Source organism: Pteropus vampyrus, unplaced genomic scaffold, assembly GCF_000151845.1.
Source record: "Pteropus vampyrus isolate Shadow unplaced genomic scaffold, Pvam_2.0 Scaffold38, whole genome shotgun sequence".
In the NCBI taxonomy this organism is placed as follows: Eukaryota; Metazoa; Chordata; class Mammalia; order Chiroptera; family Pteropodidae; genus Pteropus; species Pteropus vampyrus.
This window is the reverse complement of record NW_011888819.1, coordinates 2,166,298-2,174,088: the sequence shown is the minus strand read 5'-3', so window position 1 is coordinate 2,174,088 and position 7,791 is coordinate 2,166,298. Positions and strand designations below refer to the sequence as shown.

At 32.8% G+C, this 7,791-nt stretch overlaps 1 pseudogene; it reads right to left on the bottom strand.

Annotated features, from left to right (window-relative positions):
• Positions 1-6,720: 6,720 nt before the first annotated feature.
• LOC111738452 lies at positions 6,721-6,836 on the bottom strand (annotated as a pseudogene).
• Between the last annotated feature and the right edge of the window lie 955 nt (positions 6,837-7,791).

The window sequence follows — 7,791 nt, the reverse complement described above, 5'->3', positions numbered from 1 at the left end:
TGAATAGGAAAAAATCAAGTCAAGGAATATTACATTGATTGTGTTACATTCATATATAACTATATTTAGAAATCTCATGAGCAAATCAATGTAATAAATATATGTGTATTTTTAATATATGAGTGAATTTAAAACAATATTTAGGAAAAATGGTTATGTCTCCGAGGAAGACACGAGCATAGGACAGAGGAGGAATACTCAGAACCAATAGTTTCGTGGAATGTTCTAGCTCTTAAGATTATTACACTTGAATTTTTCAAAACTGTTGTTTAGTATATAAATGCTACATTTAAAAATATGTTTTATATTCCTGGGATTGAAAAATACCTTGTGATCAGTCTTGCCTTTTGAAATTGATTTACCATTCTGTGGGCCCTAAGAATTGTCTTTAATGTGGCCTGCTAATTAGTGAATTTTGCTTTTGATTGAGACTCAGATTTGCAAATCTGAGGCTGTGCTCTCTTCTAAAAGAGGAGATTGGATGTTGGGACACCTATACTCTGGTTTTGTCTTGTTTTGTTTTTGTCGTTGTTTCCTTCCCTTGAATGTCTAGCTACCTTCATAAATGTGGGAGGTCATCTGACATATACTTCTTCATTATACAAATTCTCCTGGCTGAGAAGACAAGTCTTGAATATTTCTTTTCCAGTCCTCAAAAAGATGCCTCCAGGTCATCAGTAACGATGGAAAAGAGTAGCCTGGGAATGATGAAATTGGTCCTTACACAGTTCTTTAATTAATCTTCATGATTTTATATATATATATATATATATATATATATAAAATTTAATTTTCTTCAGCCTTTGAGATGTTATGTCAGCAAAAACGGCTCCCGTCTGCACAGAAGTTTCCTCCTGTATTACTTGAGGCTTTAGCCACATCTCCTTAGGTTATCTAATTCATATGCCTCTCATCCTCCACTACAATGTTTTTTTGCTAGTCATTTGAAAATGATGTTCCCTTTATTTTATTTTATTTTTTGGATTTGTGTCACACAGAACTCTGTGATGAATGTGTGCGCACAATTAGTCATCTTGTACAATGGATTTTTTTAATACATTTTCAGAATTACAACCATGAGAATACTGGAGCCAGAATAATGGGATAAAAAATCGGCGAGTTGCAATCCACATTGTTTTAAATTCCCTAGAAAAAAAGGATTCAATAAATATTAGCGCTCTGTATTAATTATTTAAAATCAATGTCATTTTTAAAATATTAAAAATTTCGATCAGAAATAAAAAGGGGGATACAACCTGTTTATTATTTTGGTTTCTTAAAATATGAACTAAAACTGAAAAACAAATATCCAAAAGACAAAATATTTTAATTTCAGCAGTGTCTCCTTGGCAAATTGGGAGCCCTGTAATGTCTCTTGGAATTCAAAAAGCTCTTACATAACAACATTTTGATGAGGTTAAGTGTAAATGTAAATAAATGAAAAGCATAAGGATTAAATTTTCTTTGACATACACGTAAATATTTTCAGAGAAAACATGTTTGAAACATATGCTCTACACTCAGCAAAACAGGAACTATGGGCAAAATATCCCAATGTGAGTTTATAAAACTCATAAAATTCAGAAGGAAAAAATTTCCCAATAAAAAGGCAAAAATTAATATTATTGAGATAATATTAAATCTATAAAACTTAGTTGTTTCTTTGGGAATAAAGCATTTTACACATTGAATCTCATTAAATTAGCTTTAAACAGTCGTTTAATTAAACAGGGATGCGCATTTTGCCTCTAAAAATTTTTGGAGTCTCATCTAAAATCAGATAGTAAATTGGTAGCAATGTTAATAAGTATTTTCTCTCTCTCTTTCTCTCTCTCTCTCACACACACACACACACACACACACACACGAATGGTCAGACTTCTGTTTAAAAATCTTCCCATTGCAGTCAGAACTATGCCTTGCAAAGTACTACCCATGTGTATATATGTTTATAACAAATTTATGTTTCTGACAGGACAGTCACACATGCTGAGACATGGATTTAACAGATCCAGATGTGAAAGGGGCAAAATCAGTACTACGACTGTTGAGAATTTGAAAAGGCATGAAAGATTTCATATCAAACTTGAACTTCGTTATGATTAAATAAATGGACTTAATTTAAATCTAAAATGTATTTTATTTCTCTTATTTCCTAATACAAAATAGAAGCGGCAGATGGATATTCTCACATAAGGATAGTTTTGATCAGAATAGTCTTAACTGCACGGTTGATGATCATAAATTCAATTCAATTCAATTTAAAAACCAAATGGAACTAAATGTTCTGCCAGAAGTGACAAAAATATATCTCAGAGTAATAAACTATAACATGTTTAGGAAAATATCCAGGGAAAAAAAAGTCACCTTAATTCTCTCAGCTGGTGATATCTATATTATGCTATAGGATTTTTTTTCACATGAAGGTCAGAATCTGTAACGGTTAAGGAATCAAGTGTTTTGGTTTTGGTTTTGTTTTGGTGCCAGGAACATCCAGTAGTATTGTTTTCATTGTGTTGTCCTTGTTTTATGGAGATACCAATGCAGAAATAAATTAGAAAATAGATGCTTATGACCAAGCACATTATAAGTTCAGTTCACTTCAGATAGAAAAATGTGTTCAGGATCTTCTTCAAAATAAAAAATCTATTCTTGTAATTATTGCTAACCTTTTAAAATGAGGGATATTAATCTGCTCTGTAAAGACGAACCATATATTTAGATTGAATATATGTCACAGCACTGATGACTAAATGCTGTTCATATTAGAATCACTTGAGAAACATTAAAAAAATATGGATTTCTGAGGACTAGTGCAGACATACTGTGTTGGGACTCAGGAAGCTTTAATCATTAGAACCAAGTTTGAAAACTACTACCTTTGAAGACATAGAAAGAAAGAACTTCTCCCCCTTTATTTCTCTTTAAGATCTCCTGTGATAATTAGAGATGGTTGAGATAGGAGTAGCACCAAGAAGCATCATATTATGATCACTAGGAGTACATGTCTGTCCAGCATTGTCCTGTCCTGCCTTAATTTTACTTGATACCACTTCACAGTCATTATGCTTGTGGAAGACAATGCATGAGTATAAGAACCACTCATAGAGAAAGAATAAAAACTAATATATACAGAGAATTTATTACATGCTAGATACTTATAACTTTATATATACCATATAATTAAAAACTCTCCCCACTCCCAGTAGGAGTGCATTACCTTTGCTATTCACATTGTTACTATGAGGAAATTAATCGAGAGTAGAATGAGACATTTAGATTTGGTCACGTGGCATGAAAGTGGCGGGACTGGGGTATAAATTCAGTTCTGCTTCTTTTGAAAAAACATGAGAGACAGAATCCTCTTGGTGTCTTTTTTATTTTTTACTCCCCACAATATGATTATACTGGTTAAATTTTATGGAACTTCATCTCTAAGATATAATGAAGGGAGTCCTGTATGTCTCTTCTAATAAATCTAGGAATTTGAAGTTGTGATCACCATTTTGAGGGATTATTATGAACCACAAACTACCTAATTTCTCTCTAATGTTGTTCAACTTTGAGGAAGTGTATGATCAACACATCAACTTTCTGATTTCATTGTCATGAATTTATCATATCTGTTGAATCATTAAAATGCTAGGCTTAGATTTAGTATCCTATATACATTATTACCTTAGGGCTTATTTCAAGAAAGGCAAGTGCTTCCTTTATTAAAGAAAATCTACAAGATAAATAGGTTTTTAAAGAAAATTGATGATCATGAAGTTGTTGAATCTATGAATCTAGTAGTTACCTTTATTTTCTTCTTTTCTAAATGTGATTTTTTATTAGATGTTTCATAAACATTATTCAGAATTAGAAGCCAATTATTGCATGAAAATGTACAACCAGGTGGAGGATAAGATAGTTCCCATACATCTGTACTCAGACATTAGTGCCTGACTCCAGCAGTTATTGCAATCAAGGCATTTAGCATGAACGTGTTTCTATCCATATTGGCTCTCTGCTTTTGTCATTCACTCATTCAAAAATGTCTATTTTGTACCAACCTTGTGCTGGAAATTTAAAATCAAACAAGTGGTTCCTGAGTTATTTGGAATAAGTTTAGAGATCAATTTAACAGCCTATAGACTAGACATTCTGCAAACTCCTTGAAAGAAATAGATGTCATTTATTGCAGGCTCTCTGTCAGCTGTGACAGTGTCTGGCATGCAATTATGGCACCTCTAACATTTTTGAATGAATAAGCAATTGCATTGTCAGGACTCTTCCTGGAATGGTGTTTTTTGTCCTATTCATTCTATATATATCTATGGATTTCATCTTTGCCAAGTTCCAGATAAATATGTTACTTTCCTCTTTTGAATGAGTCAACTTAATGACATGCCACTTTGAAAAATATTCTTGAAGGCATATTAGAATACTCTTTATTTTGCAATGTGGACATCACAAAAAATAAATAAATAAATAAAAGATTTTGAGAAGTGCTGTACCTCTTCAAATGATCATGAAGAGCAAGCGTTGCCCTGAACATTTTGCTTTCCCAAGGGGGAGATGAGCACATCATAAAATGCAGATGTGTTCTTAGTCATCGCTTTGGTTTTTGACATGTGCACAGGCTACACATGCATAAAATAAAATAAGCATAAGTATACTCTTTACAGTAAAGACATCTGGCTTTTGGGAAGTTAGAAGACCATGCGATGCCTCAGAAAATGCCTGAAAGAAAATGTAACTCGGCAATGAATTCAATATTAAAATCCCTTGATCTTGACCTCTAAATTAAGTTTTCATTTCAGTTAATGTGCAAATAATAATTATATGCTTAAGCTTTCCCCAAACCATAATCCTGGAAAGAACTGTCATCTGCCATGTTCCTGCTGAACGAACCAGGACAAACACTTTTATTCTTAGCTGTATTGTCTTTTTGGTTGGCTCAAAAAGAGTACTGTCTTGTGTACTTTCAATATCATGTTTGAAAATCAGAGGACAAAATGTGATGATGAACACACATACTAGATCAACTACATTGTACACCACACTAAACATATTTACCTTATATAATTCTATTCTATTAGAATGTGATTGTTGACATTGGGGAAGTTATTTAACTACTCCAAGTTGAAATCTCATCGGCAAGATAGAACTTTCGGTAACATACACTTTACAACCTTGTTGAAAGTATTAAATTGCATAATATATAGTAACTGTTTAGCACATAGTAAATACTAATGTAAGTATGTTATTTTTTCCAACTTGGACATTCCATGACCTGGGAAAGAGATTTGAGTCACAGCATCCCAAAGTTTCTAAAATTTATTTTATTTTTGTTCTGTCCCATCAAGCTTCTGTTCTATACTTGCTGAGAGATGTCTGAATCATCTAGAGTGCACAGTTTAGGCCTGACACATGCCCCCGGTTATGAACACAATGACATCCATAAGTAACCATTTAATGTCTTTGAAAACATAAGTTATATAACTTAAAGCTTGAAGGAAAATGTATAGAGGTCTTGTCATTCAGCATTTTTTTCTTCACAAATTATTATGAGAAAAAGAGAAAGAGAAATAGTAAAATCTTACAGTATGACATCCAGTATTTTTCTTGATAATTAATTTTTTATTATTATTACTAATAAAAAGATCCATATCAATGAGTATTCTTTATGCATAAAAAAGAAACAGCGTATGATCTATTTCTTTTAATGAGACTGATCTATTTTAAATGTAAATGACAGAAAGTGCATGTTTTATATACTGTTTTTGCAATAAAATTAACGAGAAGTCTTTTGCTGATACAAATAGTTTTATTTTACCAAATCTTCATGTGGAAAATTATTTTCAATTTAAATGTGATTTTGCCTTAATTTTGGACGTGCTATTCTCTTATAAGAAGATTTAATGCTTGTTCTTTTCACTGAGTATTGGTAGTTTGAAAGGCCTAAATTTTCTCCTCTCTCTTTTTTCTTCATTTTTACATTTCTAATACATACAATGATCTCTGTCATTAAGCCCATAATCAGAAAGTTATACCTCAGATAGTGTCCTTTAGAGAGTTTTAGAATGAAGACATCCGTATAGCCTATTGTGAGGGTTAATTTTATGTGTTAACTTTGCTAAGCACAAGAATATTTATTCAAACATTATTTTGGGTGTTTCTGTGAGGATGTTTTTAGACGAGATGAAAATTTAAATCAGTGAACTTTGAGTAAAACATTGTTTTTCCATGACGTCAGTGTTCCTAATCCAATCAGTAGAAGACCTGAATAGGACAAAGAGACCAGCCACCTCTGAGCAACAGAACATTCTCCTATACCCTAGAGAATACACTTCGGAGCTTAGAAAGTGGTTTTTACTTTTCCAGAAATTTTCTGAAATGTAAAGAAATGTTGTTTTCTGCCCCTTCTTAATTCTACCAAACCTTTAACTCTATCGTTATCCATTGGTCAAAGCAATATGAACCAATCTCAGTAGAATTATTATTGAAAGTTCCAATGAAATAATATTTTCTTGGGAAACATCCAAGAAATATTTTCTCTGAGCAGAGGTTTAATGATATATATATACTATATATACACATACACACACACACACACACACACACACATATGTGTCTGTATAAGACCAATAAAAATTATTTACAGTAATATAAATAATGGCAAACTGCATGATATAATAACTTTATACAGAATTCTATTATTATTATTATTATTAATGCCTACAGCACCTGGTCTTCCTAGGTGGTCTCCCATTCAAGTACTAACCAGGCCCGACCCTGCTTAGCTTCCAAGATCAGACATTGGGTTTGTTCAGGGTGGCATGACTATAGACCATGGACCATGGCTCCACTGGGGTGTGAACCCAGGACCTTCTGCGTGTAAAGAAGACGTGCTAACCGCTACACTATGGAACCACATCCAAGAATTCTTAATTAAAAAATTAATTTTAATTGAAAACTATTTACCTGAATTGTAGAATTAAGAAAACTCTTACTTAATAGTGGTTATTACTATAGCTTTCTTGACCTGAGGCCCTGTGATGACAGACATGCCATAACAATGAAAAAGTTATTTAACATAAAGCTTTTAGAAAAATACCTGACATATAATATATAAGAAACTCTCACTGTGCACTGTTTGTGATTATTACTGTTACCCTTTTCCTCCAACTCACCATATTCTCTAGGAAGCCACTAGATACTTACGAATCCTCACCACTGCATGTCCACTAATTCTAATCATTTTTCATTGTCAACAGATCTCTTATGGCACCGTTATCTGTCCCACTATCCTGCTTTGGCTTTTTATAATTACCACCTGACTTTTCATCATGCCATAAGTTTCTCCTTCTCCAAAGTAACAGACATACCTCTACTGTCAGTATTATCTTTCTAAAATTTTGGATATGTAATCTTCCTTCTCAAAAAAATCTACTTCTGCCACTTTCCAAATTAAGCCCATGCTGTAGGTTGGTATCGAGGATGTTCCATTATCCGAAATAAAATTACCAATTTTACCATATATGAAGCTTCCAGATTAACGGGATCATTTTTTTTTATGCACAGTTTGAATATACGTACCTCTCAAGAAGTGATCACATTTTCTCAGAAGAATCTCCTTTAGATCAAATGATATGTCATCTTCGTCTACAGCTATGCTACCCTGAACAAGCCGGATCTCGGCTGATCTCAGAAGCTAAGAAAGGTTGGGCCTGGTTAGTACTTGGATGGGAGATCACCTAGGAAGGCCAGGTAATGTAGGTGTGAAAAATAAAAAATTAAAAAATA